This window comes from Camellia sinensis, chromosome 12, assembly GCF_055761805.1.
Source record: "Camellia sinensis isolate YWXY chromosome 12, ASM5576180v1, whole genome shotgun sequence".
Taxonomy (NCBI): domain Eukaryota; kingdom Viridiplantae; phylum Streptophyta; class Magnoliopsida; order Ericales; family Theaceae; genus Camellia; species Camellia sinensis.
In genome coordinates this window covers 137,507,012-137,530,057 of record NC_138972.1, presented here as the reverse complement: position 1 = coordinate 137,530,057, position 23,046 = coordinate 137,507,012, and the positions used below count along the sequence as shown (strand labels likewise).

General features: G+C 40.5%; 1 pseudogene; it reads left to right on the top strand.

The window, feature by feature from the left end:
• The window catches only part of LOC114322491 (pyruvate decarboxylase 2-like), an 82,911-nt pseudogene that overhangs the window by 40,219 nt on the left and 19,646 nt on the right, over positions 1-23,046 (top strand).

The window sequence follows — 23,046 nt, the reverse complement described above, 5'->3', positions numbered from 1 at the left end:
TGTCACGCAGAGGTTCCAAATTAGTCACAAAAACATAGGTTTACGAGTCAAGCTTAACATATTCACATAGTTCAGTCAATTTTCTACCAATCCAAATACATGATCTCGCAATTTATAGAGTTCGTTATTTGGGGTGCTCGACCCAATCACACAATCACAGAGTCATAATTCCAGTGGTTTAGTCATTGAAGACAGTAATGCAACAAATCACCCTGAGCATAGGTTTAGATGTACATATGCATGTGTAGAGTTAATCGATATCCCAATACATATTTCACAAATTTCCCAAATGGAGCATATATATATATATTCAATAAATACGGTCTCGATTCTGTGGGTCTGACCAATCCAGATACACAGGCAGCAAATATGAAAGGATATGCTGATCCGAATCAAACGATACCCCAAGCAAAAGATGCACACATGCACTAATTCAGAACCAATCGACATATAGGCATTCGTTTATAAACAATATAGATACCTGGGATAACGTTCGCAGTATTTTGAGCGCTTTCTGGGATGAATGTGATTACTTTATCCTGATTAGCAATTCCTACCATTGGCACGAATCTAGCTGAGGCAGAAGACTTATTCACGTCCCGTTCAGTTCGGGGATAGTTCCTTACCATATAGTCCATTTTACCACACATATAACAAGCCCCAGAAATTCGATAGCAAACTCCTCCGTGTTTCTTACATTGGTGGTGGCAAAGGTTCGTGCCGTAGTGGCAACTGACGTTGTTGTCTTAAAATCTCTGCCATTTCTTGTACTATTCTTTGCAATCCACCAAGTTGGGCTGTGGAAGAGTCTGCCAACTCTTATGCCCTTACTTTATCCATGTTTTACACAAATTCTTATTAAGCCTTGCCAAATATCGGGTTGCCCAATGCAAAATTAAACACAGATACACATGCGTACATTCGTACATAGGCACATTGCTATATTCCCATTTTATGTATCGTCAAGGCACAATTAATCACATACATAACAGATAATTGTATACTTATCAGATGTCGCATGCTGAACATTTACTAAGTAGTTATATACTCAAATCATGTTCATATTTCACATAGACACCCATTTGTAGAATCGAATGCACATAAGCAATTTTTCATATTCATATGTTTGTGCATTATAACAAAACAAACTTGTTGTACGCATTAGTGTAATAATTCGTATCTCATATAATCACATGTTCTCACCATCCGATTAAACTTGCATTATACTTTGTACAAAAGATGCACAGGTACGCATATACTAAAAAGCATACGTATTCAAACAATTTGCAATGCAAGCGAATCACAAACTTATAATATATTTTCGTTCATATTAAATATTTAAGCGTATTCTTGATGCTTTCAGATTCATACTTATCACATGAATGCGTCCTAGATCTTTTCTAGACGCTTATTGCTCTTTTGGACAAGTGTGTGAGTTATTAACTCCTGCTCTGATACCACTCTGTCACGACCCGAACCCGTCCCTATGGGTTAAGGCTGTAACCGGCCAGTAATCACAAGATTACCTACGGCCTCAAACCAAATAAGACAAAACTCATCAGAGTAAAAGGGCCAAACGGAAGCAAATTTAAAACTTTGTCCATAGAGTCGTGCTTATATGCACACCATAACATTCCATACATACATATGTTAATAACTCACAACAGAAAGCATAGTAACATAAAGTTCTGTACAGACAGGATCATCCAAATCTAAGTCAACCCATGAAAACTATACACAGACATACTCAAAGACTTCGCCAACATGATAATATAAAACAAAATGACAAAAAGGCGAAGACGAGTCTCGTGCGTGAGACGCAAGGGCTGACTCTTCAAAACCTTTGTTGCTCCACACAGACTTCACTAGGGCTGGGTTTGGACTTCTCTTGGCTCACCTACAAACACATGAATGAGCGTGAGCGATAGCCCTGTAAATAATATCAAATAAAGAAGTTATACAAACGATATGTAGAACAACATGCTCCAAATGGCCTTGGGCCCAATTCATATTTCTATGTAACATGTATATATACAATTTAAGTCAAGTGACTGCAGTTCCAAACATACTGGCCTTTGGCCATTTATCTTCCCATATCAAACTGGCCTTTGGCCCATTCAATCTTTCATTTACATCAAACTAGCCTTTGGCCCATTCAAACTTTCATTTATATCAAACTGGCCTTTGGCCCATTCAAATGACAAACTGGCCTTTGGCCCATTCATTCATTCATGTCAAAATGGCCTCTGGCCTATCCATTTATTCTTTCTCAAAACGGCCTCTGGCCCATCCATTCATGTCAAAACGGCCTCTGGCCTATTCATTCGTGTCAAAATGGCCTCTGGCCCATCCATTCATTCTTTGTCAGAACGGCCTCTGGCCCACCCAGTCATGTCAAAACGGCCTCTGGCCCATCGATTCTTGCCAAAACGGCCCCTAGCCCATCCATTCATGTCAAAACGGCCTCTGGCCCATTCATTCATTCTTCGTCAAAACGGCCTCTGGCCCATTTGCTCATTCTTGTCAAAACGGCCTCTGGCCCATTCGTTCATTCTTGTCAAAACAGCCTCTGGCCCATTCGCTCATTCTTGTCAAAATGGCCTCTGGCCCATTCATTCATTCCTATAAAAATGGCCTCTGGCCCATCCATTCATGTCAAAACTGTTATTCGTGTCAGATTATCATTCATATCAGATTATCATTCGTATTAGATCGTCATTCGTATCAGACTATTATTCGTGTCAGACTATCATTCGTGTCAGATCGTCATACTATCATACGTATCAGATCATTTGTATCAGATCATTATTCGTATTAGACGGCCTTTGGCCCAATACATAGCATAACAGATATTTGTCCCCAATTTAGTATAGCAACTAACAAGACATATATGAAAGTAAGCAATTGGATAAATAACATACTTCAGATATCTTTATTAAGATATTACTCACAGTGATCGGCTGATTGATCTGCCCTGGAGCTCGACCCTACACACCATGAACACAAAAGGGTCACCAACAATTCAATCCATTCTAAATTCACATTTTTCCTCTTTAGGCCTTATTCTTATCTCTTTAACTCAATTACAATGCTCAATGCATGCCTAAGAGTACTTAGAAGTGAAAGAGAACGGAAAACGGAACTCAGAATGCCTTTTTAAAATTTTAGAAAACAGGGTCCCCGCTCGAGCGTGGACTTCCCCGCTCAAGCGGACCCTTGAGGCCTGCAAAAGTACTAGTTATGTCGAATTTACACTCGATCGTGGACTCTGGTGCTCGAGCGGAAGGCCTCTCTACATGGCTCCCCGCTCGAGCGTGAACTTCCACGCTCGAGCGGACATCCATGTCTACAAAAATACTGGGAGCACGAATTCCCCGCTCGAGCGGCATTTCCCCCGCTCGAGCGGACGTCAAAAATTCTGGGTTTTCCAGAATACATTCTTGAACTTCAGCTAGGTATTCAAAGTTTCTAAATGCATGCTTTTGGCTCAATCTTCACATAAACATGTACTAATATCAAATTCAACACATTATGAAGCTCAATTTCATAAACCATTTACATGCATGTTCCAATTTACCCCAAACTTGCTACCATGACAACAATTCCATGTATTTCAAACTCATTCCTCATAAATTGTACATGCATGTGGGATATCACTCCCATTTCGACTTACGTGGTGCAATTGGTGATTACAAACAAGAGCTTCAACCAAAATTCTTCATGGATCATGTATTTTAAACTTAAACATGCAAATTCAAGCAATTACATACATGCATGCACATATTGGCCTTCAATACAACAAAATCAACTCAATTTCCTCATAATCAAACCAATCCATGTCCTTGACCATTATTCAAACTTGAATTCACAAGATGATAACTCAAAATTCATGAATTACTCACCTAGAGGCTTAATTCTTCCAATCTGTAGCAAATTCTTGAGTTTGATTCCCCAATTCTTCACAAACTTGAGCCAAACCTTCAATTCCCTACACTATCTCTCTCTAATTCGGTTCTCTCGCACTCAAGAGCCCAAAATCAGCCAAAAAGAGTCCAAAAAAGAGAGATTAAATGCATATGGCCCTTTATATAGCCCCACTAAGTCAATTATTTTAATATTAGGTGGTTGGGCACTTAACTGATCGTTCTGAATCTAATTATTTTGATCCGAATCAATTTTCAATCAAATTTCACCGTAGGCTCTAAAAATTATGCCAATCACAATGACGCAATCAATTTCAGTTTCTGTAGCCGATAGAGCCTTCAATTTAATTTCCAAAACAGATAATCAAAGAGATATTCCTACGGTGAACAGATAGAAATTTAAAACCACATATTTTCATGTAATGGCACACAAAATCATATTCATAATAAGGACCAATCAGCATATTACGGAACAAGGATATTACACTTTTAGCTTCTCCAAGAAGCTAAAAAGCTTGGAGTTCTATAAGAAGGAGCCTCCCCCTCCTTTTTCCAGGTTCTAAAGTTGGCCAAGAGTGAGGCATACATCTCCCTCTCTATATTCTTCTCTCTCTATATATTTTGTGCCTTAAAGAGTGTTATTCCTTCACTTTTGCACTACAACTCCTAGCCACACACCACCATATTTGAGCTAAGGTCCTTGGAGGTGGTTTTTGGATCATAAGAGTTTGTTTTGGGCTGGAGGATTTGCTGTTGTTGCAGTGCTTCAAGGGTAACCCATTTTCTCCTCTTTAAGCTTTATTTTTTATTCCACTCTTAGCCCTATTTGCATGTTGTTTTGAGCTCAACTTATAACTGATAAAAGTTCTATTTTTGCATGCTTAAGACCTTTGTTCAAGGTCACTTTTTCATTTGGGGTTGTTTACCCCCTCTTAGGCCTTGTTTGGCCTTATTTTTGTGCCTCTTGTGTGAGCTTCGGGACCACCTTGTTTTGGCCCTCTCACCACTGAATACAGAGGGATTTTAGTGGTGGAGATGGTATTTTAAGGTCCCAAGAAGGAGAGGGTCACCCCCCTCTCCTTATGTTTTGTTTACTTGCTTTATTAGCCTCATGAGTGAGCATGTTTATTAAGCTTGTGCTAGCATGTTTTTAGCATGTATTTGGGGTTGTTTTAACATGCCTTAGATCTGTTTTGGCTTGGTTTTGTCACTCCATGCATGGTTGATACTCTTGTAGCGTAAATCATACAAACTAGTCTTGCATGCTTCATGAAGTAGCATGTCATTCTAGCTTGTTTTCTTTCCATTTCAGCATGTTTTTGGTGATGTTTTGCCATGTCATGACCCTATTTTGGTTTGGTTTGGTTTGGTTTGGTTGGCCCTTGCATGCTCCTTGCACTTGTAGTGCAATTCCATGAAATAGCCTAACATGCATCATGTTGTAACATGTCATTTTAGCATGCTTTTGGCTTAACTCTGAGAAGACTTTGCTCATGTTTTAGCATGTTTCAGGTCTGATTTATGTTATTTTGGCCATACATGACTTGCCTTATATAGCTATGGTTCATTCTAGCTTGTAGGCTTTGTGCATTGAGTCCCCTAGCATGCATTGCTTGGTCTATTTCAATGATTTGGCATCACTTGTCATGTGATTTCAGTCCATGTTTCAAGGTCGCACACTTGAATTTATCACCTATTCAATGCGTTGGAGGGTTTGCCCATTTATGCCTTAACATGACCCATTGCGTATGCCTTCATGCCTTAGCTTGCGAGCCATCATTTCAGTGCTTATTAGGGGTTATTTTGCCATAACATAACTCTGATTTTTACTGGTTAAGTCATCCCATGTTTGGTCTTAATAGGTGTTGTGTAAACCACCTTATTTGCCTTGCATTAACCATGCCTTATGCCTTTCATGCTAGCTTGTTTTGGCTTCCTTCCATGCATGTTTTAGGATCATTTTAACATGTTCTAGGGCTATTTCGGGTTGCCTTTGCCATATCCTTCATGCTTTGTGTAGCTGTAGTGCAATTGGCCTTGCTAGCTTTGTGTTTTGTTCACTCATGCATGCTATCTTTGAGCTATTTAGATGATTTGGCATCATTTCCCATGATATTTCAGAGCATTTAGGCCTGCCATATTCCCACTTCGTTCACTCCTTAAGTGTCTTTGAGGGTTGTGCATTTGTTGCCTAGTTTGTGGCCTAGCGTGTATGCCATCTTGCCTAGGCTCTTGAGCCCTCATCTCAGCATGTTTCGGTCATTGTTTAGACCTAATTAAGCTCTGTCCATGGATGGTTCATACTTTTGTGCCATATATTACATGTCCCCTTTGTAGTCCTCTATGCAAGCTTCATGCTCTAAGGACCTTTGCATGCTGCACTTGTGTGTTTTGAGTGATTTGGCATCATTCTTTACCTTATTTCAGAGCTTAGAGTGTTGTTACACTCCCATTTTTATAGCCTCTTGATCACTCTTGAGAGTTGTGCTCGTGGGCCCACTTGATAGGCCAATGCATGTGCATGCATGCCTTGCATTTTTTGCCTTCGTTTTGGTGTTATGGCAACTGTTTTGGCATGGCTGAGGTCTGTCCATTTCGGTTTAAGTCCATTGAGTATATGGTTTACATGTTGTTGCATGTTTGGTGTATTGCATATTGTTGCCCTTGTTGCATTGTATTGTGCATGCATGCATTACATTGTGTTGAAAACCTCATTGATTGCCTTGCGTTGAGTGTGCCATCTAATTCTTAGCATTTAGCATTGTGTATGCCACGTTATTCCTTGCATTGTGTATGCTAGGTTGCTACTTGCATTGTGTATGCCATTTAGATCATCGCATTGTGTATGCCATGTTCATCGCATTGTGTGTGCCTTATACCTTGCATTGTGTATGTTTAGGTTACATCATTGCATTGTACATACTAATTGACATTTGTATTATGCATGCTAGTTGTTGCATGCATTAGTATTGTGCATGCCATTAGCCTTGTTAGGTTGTTCAAGTTGCATTCCATGCTTGCATACTTGAAGTCGCATTGTGCATGCCATGTTTGTTGCATTGTGTTTGGGATAGGAGTTAGCCCAAACACGGGAAACGAGGGGCATTTCATACTCGAAGTGATGAAACGTGCCTTAATTCCCGGTCGCCGACACTCTTGGCTATACATGATGGAGCCTTAAGCTTTACATGTTCATATGTGCATTCATTTCATATTGAGTTGCGCAATTCGGCTCCTCGGCTATCATGCATCGAGATGCGTGATTGATGGCCAAGGATCGAGAACTATACTCCCTTGAGTTCATGTAATGATAGGGAGGATGGTTGTGCACACATGTGTTGTAAATACTTTGCCATGCCCCTCTCTTGCCCTCTGTTGCAGAAAACCAGAACCAGCAACAAAAACTGGTCGATTGACCAGATAAAGTGGTTGGCCGACCACTTTTTCTGGTCTTCACCACAAAAAGTGGTTGGCAGGTGGTCTCCAATGGCAATAACTGGTCGGCAGCATCCCTAGAGGTCTCCTAGGAGGAGTGGAAGCTTTGTGGAGCTTGGTGAAGTGTTCTGATAACATTTGCAAACAGAGGCAAGTTGGGGCATTGCAATGGATTTCCGCGCAAGGCAATTCGAGCATGCATGCATCCTTCGTCATCCAAGGCAGAGCTAGGGCAGCCTACTCCATTTAGTTTACATGCTTGTTTAAATTGCTTACTTAGTTAATGTGTTCATTAATTAGAGTTGTGTAATAATTAGCTGTAGCTTGTTATTCATTTTTGTTGTGTAATAACTAGTTTAATTAGATTAGCTCAGATTAGCTAGTTGGTTCTGTATTATTCATTCGAACCCTCCTCTGAGAGGGCAATGTTGTAAATAAGTGTGCGTGTGTGTAGACGCGCCCGCGTGAGGCCTTCGTGCAACAGTTCAGACTCAATTTGTGTCACGGTTCTTAATCTGAACCAAAGAGTCCAAATCCGGCAAATCGTTTTGAGAAAACAGATTTTTAGAAAAGAAGTGCCAAACATGGACTGCTTTGCCAGATACAAAGTCGCCACCCAAATATTTTTTTTAAGGGGGAATTTAGGAAACCCAGACTCGGTGCCAAAGGCCACATGTCCGTCATCACCAAAGTTGCCTCGGCTCGGGAGCTAGGGTACAATTGGGGAAGGTCAGCTATGAGCACCCCCTCTCGCCCGATCCGAAGATCGGCCTCTACTAACCGTGATATCCGGTTTTGAAAACGTTATGTGTTCTTATTCCATTTATTAGCCTAGAATTACTATGTTATGCGCACAGCAAACAAGTATAGACTAGATCATCTAATTTGGAACAAAGCATTGCACATCCGTTTGTTTCGAAGGACGTTTTGAGGTTTGCTACTCGCAAGTAGGCTAAAATACGGATTTCGACGAGTTGTTCCAACTCAAACAATCCAACCTTCACCCACAGGCATTCAGGCAGTTTATAACACATAAGCATCTAGCCACATGGTAAGCATGCTGTCATGGCAAACACTCACACTCATGCAAGATGCTAAAGCATAAATGCTTACCTAGTACTCCTTGCCAAAATAAGAACATGTTAGCAAACATGCATGATCCAAGTCCATGTTAAAGTGGCTAATGCAACGCATATAGAATGCAATTAGGATAGGCTCGGCTAATCCTAAAATGACATGTAAAGTGCGGCAAGTAGCATGTATTCAAGTCAGATTTGAAATACGATGCAGTTAGCATGATGCGCCGAGCTCGGTGCATGCAATACTAATGAATGATGCACGCATGCATAGCATGAGGTATGCTAAAGTAAACATGTCCTAATACTAGCCATCAAAGCAGGTAAGTAAAAGGGAGAAAGAAGTGGGGGTTGGAAGACATGCACACACACACCCACATTTATTACATAATTGCCCTCGCTCGGAGGGTCCGAAAGAATAATACAGTCCCAATAACAAACCAACTATCCTAGCTAATTAATTATTACTGACCAACTAAATTAGTTAAGCAAATCAACTAATCTAAGGAAGCGATTAACGGCCTCGGGAAAAGAGTCCAATGTAATGCATGCTCGGTCTTGCCCGGAAGTCCACTGCCATGCACAAGCTGCCTCTGTTTTCCCTGCTCTGCTCCTCTGAAGACTGCCAAAGTCTCAGGATGTGCTCACTGGATATTGGGGAATGCCACCGGCTGGAGGGAATCATCATCGGCTGTGATTTGGTGTCGATCGGCCAAAAAACAATCCATCGGCCACCGATGGATTGCCGGTCGGCACTCTGTGCAGTCGATCGGCAAAACGTTCCTGCAGAATCTGTTTGACAGCAGTAGAGGACAGAGCTTTACATGGTAATGCAATTCAAGCAATGTATGCACCAACAATATCCCTTATCATGTTTATGACTCGAAGGGACATGGTCCTTGGTTCTCGGACCATCAATCGCGCATTTCAATGCGTGATGGCAAAAGAGACCAAGTTATGCATGTTGATTTCAAATGTAATGCAAACTAACAAACAAAGGCCCAACTCCCATCACTAAATCAAGGAACAAGGCATGCTAGATAAAGTGCAACCTAGGTATGTGAACTAGCATGCAACATGGGCATACAATGCATTTATGCAAGTATGCAAGCAAACATGCAAGGTAAGCATGCAAACAAGCAAATGATGGACTTAAGCTCGTTTGGGCAGCCCTTAAGGAAGCCCAAAACAGTGGCCATCAACCAAGGAAATGAGGCCAAATGCAGATGCAAGCATACATGACAACATGGACCAACATTTAAGCACATAAAGGCAACTTTTAAGCGCACTTTAAAAGAGGCATAGCATGGACAATTAACATGCAAATGAAGCTCTGAAAATCATGCTATAGGAGGTGCCAAACCAACTAAACAAAGCAAGCATATCATGCAACCAAGACCAACGCCTAAGGCTCACCAAAGAGGCATTAGACTACACTTATCAAGACCAAACATGGCATGATTTAAGCAACTAAAATCAGGGTTTTAGCATGTCAAAATGAACCCCCAAAACCACTTAGATGACATCTAAATGGCTTACACATGGAAGCATGCACAAATGCATTTTTAAGGAGCATGAAACACAAACTCTTGAAACATCAAAGAGCCATGAAATGCAAGTATACTAGCATGCTAAGTGGACTGAAATGACATGGAAAATAGTCCCAACTCACTAAATCAAAGCAAGTAATGCATGCTATACACTCACATACTTGAAGCCTACAAGCTAAAATGCAAAGGGGCTATGCAATGCATGCTAAAGTCGACCCAAACAACTTAGGATAGACCTTAAACATGGCAAAATAAACATGAAAGCTTCACAAAGCCAAGCCTAAAGCATGCTAGAACAATGGTTTACAACCTAAGGCATTTTAAGGCAACAAAATGGCATTACAAGGCATGTATGCTAAGCAAGCATGGTGTACCAAAACCAACTTAAAACAATGCTATATCATGGCATAATAAGCATAAAAATCAGTCAAGGCATGGTCAATACATACTCAATCTATATGCTCCCTCACGAGGCTAAAAATGGCCCTTTTCAAGGACAACAAGAAGAGGGGGTGGCCCTCTCCTTCTTGGGACCTCAAGGCACCATCCTCACCTCTGAAATCCCTCAAGATTTCAGTGGTGAGGAGGCCCAAACACAATGATCCTGGAGCTCAACCAAAATGGCACAAAATGGAGCCTTTCAAGGCTTAAGAGGGGTCAAACCAAAGATTGAAACACCCTTAAGAAACTACTTAGAGCAAGTAAAAACACAACTTTTATATGTTATACACTAAGCTCAAATACAGATGCAAGATAGGCTAAAAAGCTTTGCAAAAATGGGGTAAAAAGGGACAAAAGTCTTACCCTTGTCGACCCTCTTCACAAATGGTGGACCAGCAGTCTCCTTAGGTCCAAACCAGCTTCAAAACTTCAAAACAACCCTCTAGAACCTCAGTTCCAAGAGAAAGGTGTAGTAGTAGGTGTTTGTGTACAAAACTAAGGCTTAAACACACACAATACAAGAGAATGAGAGATATAGATATAGGATAGATATAAAACCATAAACCTAGAACCAGAGCTTCTCTAACAATGTTTTCTAACCCTAATGCCAAGAGAAGAAGCCTCTTCTTATAGGCAACTCCCTCTTGTAAGGCTTCCAAAACAAGCCATCCAAGAGGGAAATCCCTCCATACACGTGTATGGAGGGGAACAGAGTGGGTGCCAGCTATCACAACTGGCACAAAATATCTACTAAAAGTAGATGAACAGTGATCGGCCAGCCAAAAATACAATTGACCAAAAAAAGATAGCCGGCCGGCCATCTATAGTGCCGGCCGGCCAAACATTTGGCCGGTGGAAGCAAAACACAGCCGGTGGCCTCAAGCCCTGGCCGGTGATGTGTGGGGATGGCCCACAAGCCATTCCCTGCCCCTCCAAGGTAAAGCACAAGTGTTTGGTGCAAAACCAGACACAAAACAGTCGAGTCGAGAGGTCCTGAGGCAAGGTGCGTTGCCAAAACCTCCGGGAACTCAAGACGAACACAAACATGGATGATCACCGAGTGTTCGAGCGGTGACGTCCACATCTTGAGGACGGTCAAAAATGGGGTGTCTCCAGTGTGTGGGATGTATGTCTTCCAACCCCCATTTCTTTCTCCCTTTTATTTACCAACTTACGATGGTTAGCTTTAGGGCATGTTTCAATTAGCATCCTTATGCTCGCATGTTTGCATCCTTTCATCTGTCTTGCATGCACCGGGCTCGGCGCATCATACTAACTGCATTGTATTTCAATTCCTGTTTGAATACATGTATCAAATTGTATTTCACATGACATTTTAGAATAGCCGAGCCTATCTTAGTTGCATTTTGTATGTGTTGCATTAGGCATTCTTGACATAGCTAAGATCATGCATTGATTTCTAACATACCTTTTGTTTTGGCTCGGAGTACTCGGTAAGCGTTTATGCTTTAGCATCCTTGCATAAATGTGAGTGACTGCCATGATAGCATGCTTGCCATGAGACTAAGTGCTTATGTGATATAACTGTCTGAATGCCTGTGGGTGAAGGTTGGATTACTTGAATTGGAACAATTCATTGATTGCGAGTTTTAAGCCCACTCGAGAGTGGCAAATCACCATGTTTTCTAAGCCCACTTGAGGGTGGCAAAATCCGCATTTTAGCCTACTTTGGAGTAGCAAACCGCTTTCAAAAACAAACATGAGATGTTTTGTTCCAACTTAGCCGATCCAGTCTATACTTGTATGTTGTGAGCATCACATAGTAATTATAGGTTAATAACCGGAATAAGAGCACATGTGTTTTCAAAAACACGATATCATATTAGTAAAGGCCGATCTTTGATCGGGCGAGCAGGGGTGCTCATTGCATGACCTTCCCCTCTCGTACCCAAGTTTCCGAGCCGAGGCAACTTTGGTGATGACGGACACGTGGCCTTAGGCATGAGTCAGGGTTTCCTAAATTTCTCAAAAATAAAATATTTAAGTGGCGACTCTGTATCTGGCAAAGCAGTCCATGTTTGGCACTTCTTTCCAAAGATTAGTTTTTCCAAACGATTTGCCGGATTTGGACTCTTTGGTGATTTATCAATCTCGCATTGCACTTTGCAAGATCAGATTAAGAACTGTGACATTGAGTCCAAACTGTAGTAAGCTCCAATGAACAAAACGGGATTTTCCCGGGACGTTCGGGCGCGTCTACAAAAACCTTATTGTCAAAAAGTTTAAAAAGAAAAATTAACAAAATGTGTTAGTTAGCAAACACAAAAAATCAAAACAAAATAACATAACTTTATTTGTCAACTTATAAGCTCCCACCACTATTTGTATTATATTTGGTTCTCACTTGTGGTCCACGCACTCCTTCACCAAATTGGTACTAGTAAAAGATGCTCTGATTATTATTATTATTATTATTTGGTTTATATAAAATTTAAATAATATAATGGTACATTGTCTATACTACCCTTAAAATATTTATTAATAAGGTTAAGAGGATCAATGATTCTCATGAAAGAAAAGTACAATATTGTAATTTAACATATTATGTGCATAAAAAGTATTGAGATAGAGCAATTATAGCATTAGCCTCAATTGTCTTTTTGTCTAAATCTGAGGTCAAACAATGAAAGTCTTTAGTGTCTTTTGTCATTCACATGGTTTACAACAAATCCAACCTAACCTTCGGTTGGAGCCTTGGTATCCTTTTTGAAGTTTTATTATATTATATTTTTTGTTCAAAAATAAAATAATAAAATATTCAAAAATACTATTCACTTTGTTTGGTTTAATTCACTTTTTTTTTAAATTAAATTTTTTATTTTTTATATTTTTTGTTTTTACTGAATTTTTAAAATATTTTTCATAAATTTTATTTTATTTTTTTTCAGATATACCTAACTTAGATATATTTAAAAAGTATAATTTTTGTAATTTGTTTTTAAAAAAATTAGCAAATACACAAAATACAAAAATAAAAATAAAATTTAGTACATTTTTCATATTTTGTTGTATTAAATGAAATTTTTAAAGATTTTTGTATAAATTTTATTCTTTTTAAGTATATTTAGATTAAGTGGATCTAAAGAGTTAAAAAAATTGATTAAAATATTTAAAAAACACTAAATATATAAAAATATGAATTCAAAATTCAAAAAAATATTTTTAAAAATTCTAAACTAAACAAAGTGATTTTTTTTCTTATTATTTTAATTTTCTTGTAAAACCCAATTTTTATGAGTCCAAAACAATTTTAAATAATTTTCTAAAAATAAAATGGGCTCAAAATTTTTTAAGTAAATAAGTTTCCAAAAAGCAATCATTTAAAATTTATTTTCTATTTTTTAAAAAGATAATGATTTTAAAACAAAAAACCTAAGCACATCAGTGGTATATCGATCCCAGTTTTTCCCCTGTCATTTACTACATTCCGGACTCGAGTTCTGTGGTTGTATGTTGTTGTCTGTATCTCGTTTTCATATTTTGATTCTTTGTATTTGAGTTTTGGGATTTGTTGGGAGAGTTTGGAACAGGTTGGTTGTGAGTTAGAACAAATGGTTGCTGCCCAGGATTTGGCTTCTTCGCTCGAGCGAGGGTTTTGCGCTCGAGCAAGTATTGTAGGTCTTCAAGTTTCTTTTTCAAACGCAGCTTCCGCTCGAGCAAGCTTTCTTGTGCTCGAGCGAGCCTTCTTGTGCTCGAGCGAGCCTTGTGTCTTGTATCTCTTCGCTTGAGCGAGCGGTCTTTCGCTCGAGCGTGCGTTTGCGTCTCTTTTGGACCTGAAGATTGGTATTCTTCGCTCAAGTGACGATTCTTGCGCTCGAGCAAGCGAGCCCTATGTTTTGTGTTTATTCGCTCGAACGAGGACTCTTGCACTCGAGCGTGCGTCTGGGTTGCAGACCTGAAGCTTCGCATTGTTCGCTCGAGCGACACTTCTTGCGCTTGAGCAAGGTTCGTTTGTGTCTGGTCACTCGAGCGACCAATCCTTCGCTCGAGCGAGCCCTGCATATATCAGTTCGTAGCAGCATGATTCTACATCACTTTTTCATCCCCATTTCTCTTCAAACCTTAAATCCGGTGGTCTCTCTCTCTAAACTCACTCTCTCTCTACAAATACACCTTGTTCTAGTGGTTTTCTACCCTAGTCCCTTTGTATAAAAGCTTGAGTATCGCGTGGGCTATCTTTTGATCCGAAAAATCTTGGATTTGGAGCATCTTGGGTTTTCTTGTTCATTCTCCTTTGAGCTTCTTCATTTGAGGTGGAGATAATCTACTCATTCTTCTCAGCTTTAACATAAATTTTAGTCATTTTGTATAAACTGTGAGATTTGGAAAGTTTGGTGAAGTTAGGGTTTTGAGTTAAAATTGTAAAAGAGGGATTTTCTAATGTTGGGCCTCTTTGTCTATAAGAGGTCTTGATAATGAAAATATGTATGAAAGATGAGTGGAATTTGTCCTTGGTTGGAATTTTTTAGAAAGATAGAAAAATGCCCTAATTGAATTTAAATAATTAATTTGTATAATTAATTTGGCAAGTTGTGAGAATATGAAATTGGGTGGAGAATCTTGAAATTAGGGGAAATTGTGATTGAATGGTGTAGTTGGATTAATAAATCACTCACCGATGGAAAACGTAATAAATTATAGGGGTGTACACGGTCCGGAATGGTTCGGTTCTGAGAAAATCCAAGAACCGAACCGATCCTAATGGTTCTATGATTTTGAGAACCAGACCAGACCGTTACATTTGTAAAACCAGACCAGAACCAAACCGAAAAAATGGTTCGATTTCGGTTTGGTTTACGGTTCCAAAAATTTCTATTTTTAAGAATAAATTGTTAATATTAGCAAAATAATTACTTAAACTAATTACGTTTAACTCATGATAAAAACTAATAATATTGAGGCATTACTTAATATTACATATCTATACCATCCTAATATTATTAAAATTATAAAAAACCAATTAATAAAAATAAAACTTGATATTATATATATATATCTTTTAAAATTCGGTTCGGTTCGGTTCGAACCACAGTTTTTTCATAAAATCCATTAACCGAACCGTTTTTACGGTTCTCATATTTCTTAATCCGAAACCGAACCAATTCTTAATAGAACCGAACCAAACCGTATGATTCGGTCTGGTTTGGTCCGGATTACCGATTTGAACGGATTTTTGAATAGCCCTATTTGATAGATTTGTTTATCTGTTTAGAAATAACTATTTTGGGCTATCGGTGGAGGATAGTCTTGATTGTTGTAGACACTGCATGATGATTAGGAAAATTGAAACTAATCATTTGGATTATGTCACTGAATGTGACAGTGGAATTAACGAATTGAATATGTGAATTGTTGGGTCATTGTATATGACTATGTGCTTAAATACATTGTATATGTATATTGTGTAGGAGGAGATAGGGGATGTACTCCATTTGTTTGGGAGGAGATAGGAGATGGACTCCATTGATAATTAAGTTGGCCAGAGTGTCCAGGGTTAAAATCCCGAATCTTTTATATATTTGGGTGCCGGTTCCCTCGGACGTAGTTCCGTAAAATGCGAGAAAATGGAAGTGTTGAATGTTGTTGATTATTGAATTGTTGATATATGAGTTGTAGTCTCATTTTAAATTGCTTGGATAACATTGAATAATGTAAGTGGATTGATTATGGAAAGAGTGTAAATTGGCTTATATTGGTTAAACATTTATCAAATGCTAATGTTTTAGCTAATTCTCATATAATGTTTAGCGTATCTCTACTGGGCATTGGCTCACCCTTCCTAGGACACCATTTTCAGGTGCAGGTGATATACCGCCTCCAACGATGTAGTTTGGGAGGTTTAGGGGCTGAAGACTTCTTTTTGTTGTTATTTTGTTTTGTGTTACGTGTAACTCAAGCCAAGGGCTTTATATGTAAACGAGTTAGAACTCTTCTTTTGTGTAACCAAGTATTGACTTGGAAGGTTGTAATCCGTTGGGCATCTATTTTGTTGACAAACATGTAACATCTTTTGTATAGAATACTCTGATGTATGGAATATAATATTTGTTTTATGTTTTAAGGATCTTATGAATGAATGAGTTATCTCTTATTTTGAGGGCGTTACAACTTGGTATCAGAGCGTACCGGGTTTGAATACTTTGGGTACGTGGGTTGTGGTTAGTACCACAATGGGTTTGTCTCACTTGTTAGAGACTTAAGTGTAATGTTATGTGCTATGTGATAACATGTTTATGCAACTATACGGGTATGTGATTTAGTTTCTAGGATGTTGATTGGATCCTTGGGTTTCTGGGAGTCCTGTTGGAAAGGCATTTGATCACTGCCGTTTCTAACTGGAACTCTAGCAACGCCACGGGACAGTCATTATTCGGAAATGAAATTCGTAAGTGCTTATATGATTATGTGCTTATGTGGAGTGAATTACAGTTGTCCATCATATTAGGACGCGAGTGAAACAGCTTTGGCACATTTGTGAATGTGCTAATGTACTTGTTACCTTTATTAGGATATGAGGATGAGGCCGAGGCGGTAGGCGTGGTAAGCCTAGAAGGCAGGAGATGCCTATACCGGATGAGATTCCAGCGCAGGAGGAGGGAGTTGGTCAGGCCAACATAGCCGAGCCAATAGGTTAGCAGGCTATGGATGCCTTGGCCCATGAAATGGCCAGAGCATTGAGGGAGTCTATGGACATTCTCCGAGCTAAGAATCAAGTCCAGGCCCAAGTAGCTGAGGCAGGGCCGTCTTTTTTGAAGAGGGAGTTCTTCAGGTCGAATCCGAATGAGTTTTTGGGTGACCCTAAAGAGCCATTGAAGGCTGACAAATGGCTTGAACAGATGACGAAGATGTTTGAGATGCTTGGCATCGAAGACGGAGGTTTGCGGGTGACCTTGGCATCCTTCCAGCTGAAGACAGACGCGGGTCAGTGGTGTAGACTATTATGCACGCAGAGGAGGAGCGGATGAGGGGCTCCAAAAGGAGTCAGGATGGCCAGGGAGACGGCAAGAGGCAGAGGGGTTCTAACCCTCAGCAATCCCAGTGAGTGTAGTCGAGGTCTACCTTTCCAGTACCACGTTCAGGTTCTGACAAAAGCGGTCAGGGAGACATCACTTGTTACAAATGTGGTCAGTTGGGCCACAAGTCTCCAGCTTGCCCATAGAGGGGATGAGAGCAGCGAACAACTTCATCTTCGGCTCATTCTCAGGGCCAGAGTTAGGGTAGGGGCTAGCCGCTCACTTGTTATCAGTGTGGGCAGGCGGGGAACCTGAAGAGGTTTTGCCCACAACTGGGTGGCACACTTGGTGCGTCTGGTTCGAGACAAACACAGAGTCATTAGCCAGCGCAGTAAGTTCAGGCCTCGAGGGACAATCAAGGAGCCTCTTCGGCTTAGTCGGTACAGCAGTCATATGCTCCAAGGGGTGAGCAGGTAGACCAAAGACGTACAAGGCGCGTGTATGCTGTTACCACGCCAGATCTTGTACCGACTCCATCTGTTGTAAGAGGTACCTTCTTGTTTTGCAATTTGATTGCCAATGTGTTGATTGATACGGGTACATCCCATTCTTTTATACCTTTTGCTTTTGCATCTATTTTGGGATTGGAGTTGGCACAGTTAGCATCTCCTATTTGTGTTGTGTCACCTGTTGGGGGTGAGCTGATTTTGAAACAGGGATGTCGAGGTTGTGATATAGAGGTCGTTGATCGTCGTCTTCCATTTTCTTTTTTGTTGATGGATATGTCTGGGTTTGATGTGATTTTGGGTATGGACTGATTATCGTCATACCGGACTGTTATAGATTGCTACCGTCAGAGGGTTACTGTATGCACCTTGAGCTGAGATTGTTTTCATTTCTTCAGAGATTAGGTTGGTAGGGTTTTACCATCGGTGTATGATCTGCGAGGGCAGAGTGAGCTTAGTTGCCTTCTCGCTAGCTGTATGAGTAGTGAGTGTGATAAGACCCGGACAAAGTTGCCCAGGGCGGTTTGTGAGTACTCGGATGTCTTTCCTAAGGATCTTGTTAGTTTACCACCCCATCGAGAGATCGAGTTCTCTATTGACTTAGTGCCTGGCACGACACCGATTTTCATGGCACTGTATCGTTTTGCCCCAGCAGAGTTGAGTGAGTTGAAGATTCAACTCCAGGAGTTGCTAGATAAGGGCTTTATCCACCCTAGTACTTCGCCGTGTGGAGCACCGACCCTCTTTGTTAAAAAGAAAGATGGGGCTTTGAGACTTTGCATCAATTACCGAAAACTGAACCAGGCCTCTTTGCTAAAAAGAAAGATGGGGCTTTGAGACTTTGCATCGATTATCGAAAACTGAACCGGGCTACGGTTAAGAATAAATACCATATGCCTCGTGTAGATGATATGTTTGATCAGTTGAAAGGATCTCGTTGTTTCTCTGAGATAGACTTGAGATCGGCTTACCATCAATTGAGGGTCAGGGATGAAGATATACAAAAGATGGCATTCCGTACGCGGTATGGCCATTATGAGTTTCTGGTGATGCCTTTTGGGCTCACCAATGCACCAGCTATGTTTATGGACTTGATGAACCAGATTTTTCGGGAGTTCTTAGATCGCTTTGTAGTCGTCTTCATGGACAACATTTTGATTTATTCACCTTCTGAAGAGGAGCACGAGGAACACTTGCGAGTGGTGCTTGAATTACTTAGAGCCCATAAGTTGTATGCTAAGTTTGGGAAGTGTGAGTTCTGGCTAAGAGAGATTGAGTTCTTAGGCCATTTGGTATCTGGGAAAGGGGTGACTGTAGATTCATCCAAGATAGAGGCAGTGTAGAATTGGGCACAGCCTAAGAGTGTCTTTGAGATCTGTAGTTTTCTGGGATTGGCCGGGTATTACCGTCGGTTTGTGAAGGATTTCTCCAGGCTAGCTTTGCCTTTGACTAGATTGACGCGGAAAAGGGTCAAATTTGTGTGAAGTGAGACTTGTGAAAAGTCATTCCAAGAGCTTAAAATTAGACTTACCACCGCTCCAGTCTTGATTATTTCGGAGAGGGGTTTGGGTTATACAGTGTATTGTGATGCCTCACAAGAGGGTTTGGGTTGTGTATTAATGCAAAAGGGAAAAGTAGTAGCCTATAGCTCACGTCAGTTGAAAACACACGAGAGGAACTATCCTACTCATGACTTAGAGTTAGCAGCTGTGATTTTTGCCTTGAAGATTTGGAGGCACTATCTGTATGGTGAGAGATTCGAGGTGTTCTCGGATCATAAGAGTCTGAAGTATCTGTCTACATAGAAAGACTTGAATTTGAGGCAGAGACGGTGGATGGAGTTCATAGAAGATTATGACTTCGAGTTGCATTATCATCCGGGGAAGGCAAATGTTGTGGCCGATGCCCTAAGTAGGAAGTCCATTAGTAATGTAGCTTGCATTGCTATCCGAGAATGGGAAATGTTGGATGCCCTTTGAGAGTTTGACTTGCAGTTGAGCGAGTCAGTTGAGGCCGCAACCTTGTTTTCTGTAGTTGCACAACCTACACTTGTGAACTGAGTGTTAGAGGCACAGAAGGGTGACCTTGAGATAGAATTCCTCTGGGAGAAGATCTCCAATGGGAAGGTAGAGAAGGGTTTAACCGTGTATCCTGACTTGAGTGTGAGATACCGAGATCGCTTGTTTGTGCCGAAGTCTTGCTGAGAGGAAGTACTCCGAGAGTTTCACCATTCACGCCTTGCGGTGCATTCGGGAGGCATGGAGATGTATCATGATCTGAGTCGCCAGTTTTGGTGGAGGGGTATGAAGAAGGACGTGGCGGTGTTTGTGTCAAAGTGCCTTACTTGTCAGCAAGTGAAGGCCAAGCATCAGAGGCCAGCGGGTTTGTTGCAACCCTTGCCTATAGCCGAGTGGAAATGGGAGCACGTCACAATGAATTTTGTCGTGGGTCTTCCGAGGACTCAACGGGGTAGTGATGCCATATGGGTGGTGGTTGATCGATTGACTAAGTCGACGCACTTTATTCCTATGTGTGTGAGAGATTCGGTAGATCATCTTGCTAACTTGTATATTCGGGACATAGTGAGGTTGCCCGGGGTCCTAGTGTCGATCATCTCTGATAGAGATCCGCGTTTTACTACTAGGTTATGGTAGAGTTTGCAGAGTGCCTTGGGCACTAGATTGACTTTTAGCACGGCTTACCATCCTCAGACTGATGGACAGTCCGAGCGTACTAAATCTATGTAAATTTTCTTTAAAAAAAAAATGAAAATGTACTGATTTGTTTTTAGTAATTTTTTTAATAATTTTTTTTATAGAGTTTTTCAAAAATATTTTATTTTTGAGTTTCAAAATCAAAACAAGTTTTGCTTGATCGAACACCAATTGAGTGAGATCTATTTGTATAAATGTGTGTGTGGATGTGTATGTATGGTACGAGTTGAAGTGAATGTTTTTGAGTGAATCGTGGATTGTGAAGCAATTAGGCAGTTGTGAATAACTTGGAGGATGCACATGAACTTATCGATAACGCAATATCAACCGCATTGAAAGAAAGCAAACCTGTCTATATCAATGTTAGCTGTAACTTGCCGGCGATTCCACGTCCTACTTTTAGCCGCGAGCTAGTTCCATTTTCAATCTCTCCCAGGTACAACTTAGATAATTTGATTTTGTCATATATATATATATATACTAGTGATGTGTGTGTGAAGATCTTTAGCTTATGAATGAAGACGATGCATAGAAACCTTTTGGGAGAATTAAATATTTGAATTAGTTTTATTTTTTCACATGCCAGTTTTCAAACTAATCAATTTTTTAGAGCATTTTTTGAAGAATCAAACAAGCGTGACAAAGAACGTGTTCCCACCAACTGACTTATGCAAATGAGAAAGTTTTGAGCGGTTTAATGAAATGATGATTGAATTTGAAAATAATTTAACAGTTATTGGACATGGAGTTTTAGCATTTACTAATTTTATGGGCATCTTCGTAGGAGGATTCCCTCTAGTCCAAAATCTAGGCAAAGTTATGGGTTGTGCGATTTATATAATAGAATAGATATGTGTGTATGTATTGCTGTAGTGAGTGTGTTCATGTATGAATGATATATTTGGTTCAATTTATTTTGATTTTGATTTTAATAGTGTATAGATTGAGTAATCTGATGGGTTTGGAGGCTACAGTGGAAGCAGCAGCAGAGTTCTTGAACAAGGCAGTGAAGCCAGTGTTGGTGGCTGGGCCAAAACTGCGCGTGGCAAAGGCTTCTGATGCATTTGTCGAATTAGCAGATGTGTGTGGTTATCCAGTCGCGGTGATGCCATCGGCCAAAGGACCCCATTTCATTGGTACTTACTGGGGTGCTGTGAGCCCCGCCTTCTGTGCAGAAATCATGGAATCTGCAGATGCATACTTGTTCGCAGGACTTGTTCGCAGGACCCATTTTCAATGACTACAGCTCTGTTGGTTACTCTCTAATTTTAAAGAGAAAGAAGGCAATCATTATGCAGCCTGAACGTGTGGTGATTGAAAATGGGCCTGCGTTTGCATGTGTTACGATGAAGAATTTTTTGAGAGCTCTGGCAAAGCGGCTTAAGCGTAACACTACTGCATATGATAATTACTGTAGGATCTATTTTCCCGAGGGACATCCTCTCAAGTGTGAGCCTAACGAGCCCTTAAGGGTCAATGTTTCGTACCAGCACATTCAGAAGATGTTGTCAAGTGATAACGCTGTGATTGCTGAGTGTAGACGCGCCCGCGTGGGACCTCACGCTACAGTTCGAACTCTCGATTTGATGTTACGGTTCTTAATCTGAACCAAAGAGTCCAAATCCGGCAAATCGTTTTGAGAAACAGATTTTTGAAAAAGTAGTGCCAAACATGGACTGCTTTGCCAGATACAGAGTCGCCACCTAAATATTTTTTATGGGGGAATTTAGGAAATCCTGACTCGGTGCCGAAGGCCACATGTCCGTCATCACCGGAGTTGTCTCGGCCCGGCAGCTAGGGTACGATCGGGGAAGGTCAGCTATGAGCACCCCCTCTCGCCCGATCCGAAGATCGGCCTCTACTAACCGTGATATCCGTTTTTGAAAACGTTATGTGTTCTTATCCCAGTTATTAGCCTAGCATTACTATATTATGCACACAGCAAACAAGTATAGACTAGATTGCCTAATTTGGAAATAAACATTGCACACCCGTTTGTTTTGGAAAAATGTTTTGGAATTTGCTACTCGCAAGTAGGCTAAAATACGGATTTCAACGAGTTTTTCCAACTCAGCAATCCAACCTTCACCCACAGGCATTCAGGCAATTTAACACATAAGCATCTAGCCACATGGTAAACATGCTGTCATGATAGCATTCACACTCATGCGAGATGCTAAAGCATAAATACTTACATCGTACTCCGTGCCAAAACAGAGAACTTATTAGTAATCAATGCATGATCCAAGTCCATGTTTTAAATGTCTAATGCAACACATACAGGATGCAATTAGAGTAGGCTCGGCTAACCTAAACATGGCATGTGAAATGCAGTCAATTGATGCACGTATTCAATTTGGAATTGAAGTACAAATGCAGTTAGCGTGATGTACCGAGCCCGGTGCATGCAAGACAAATGTATGGATG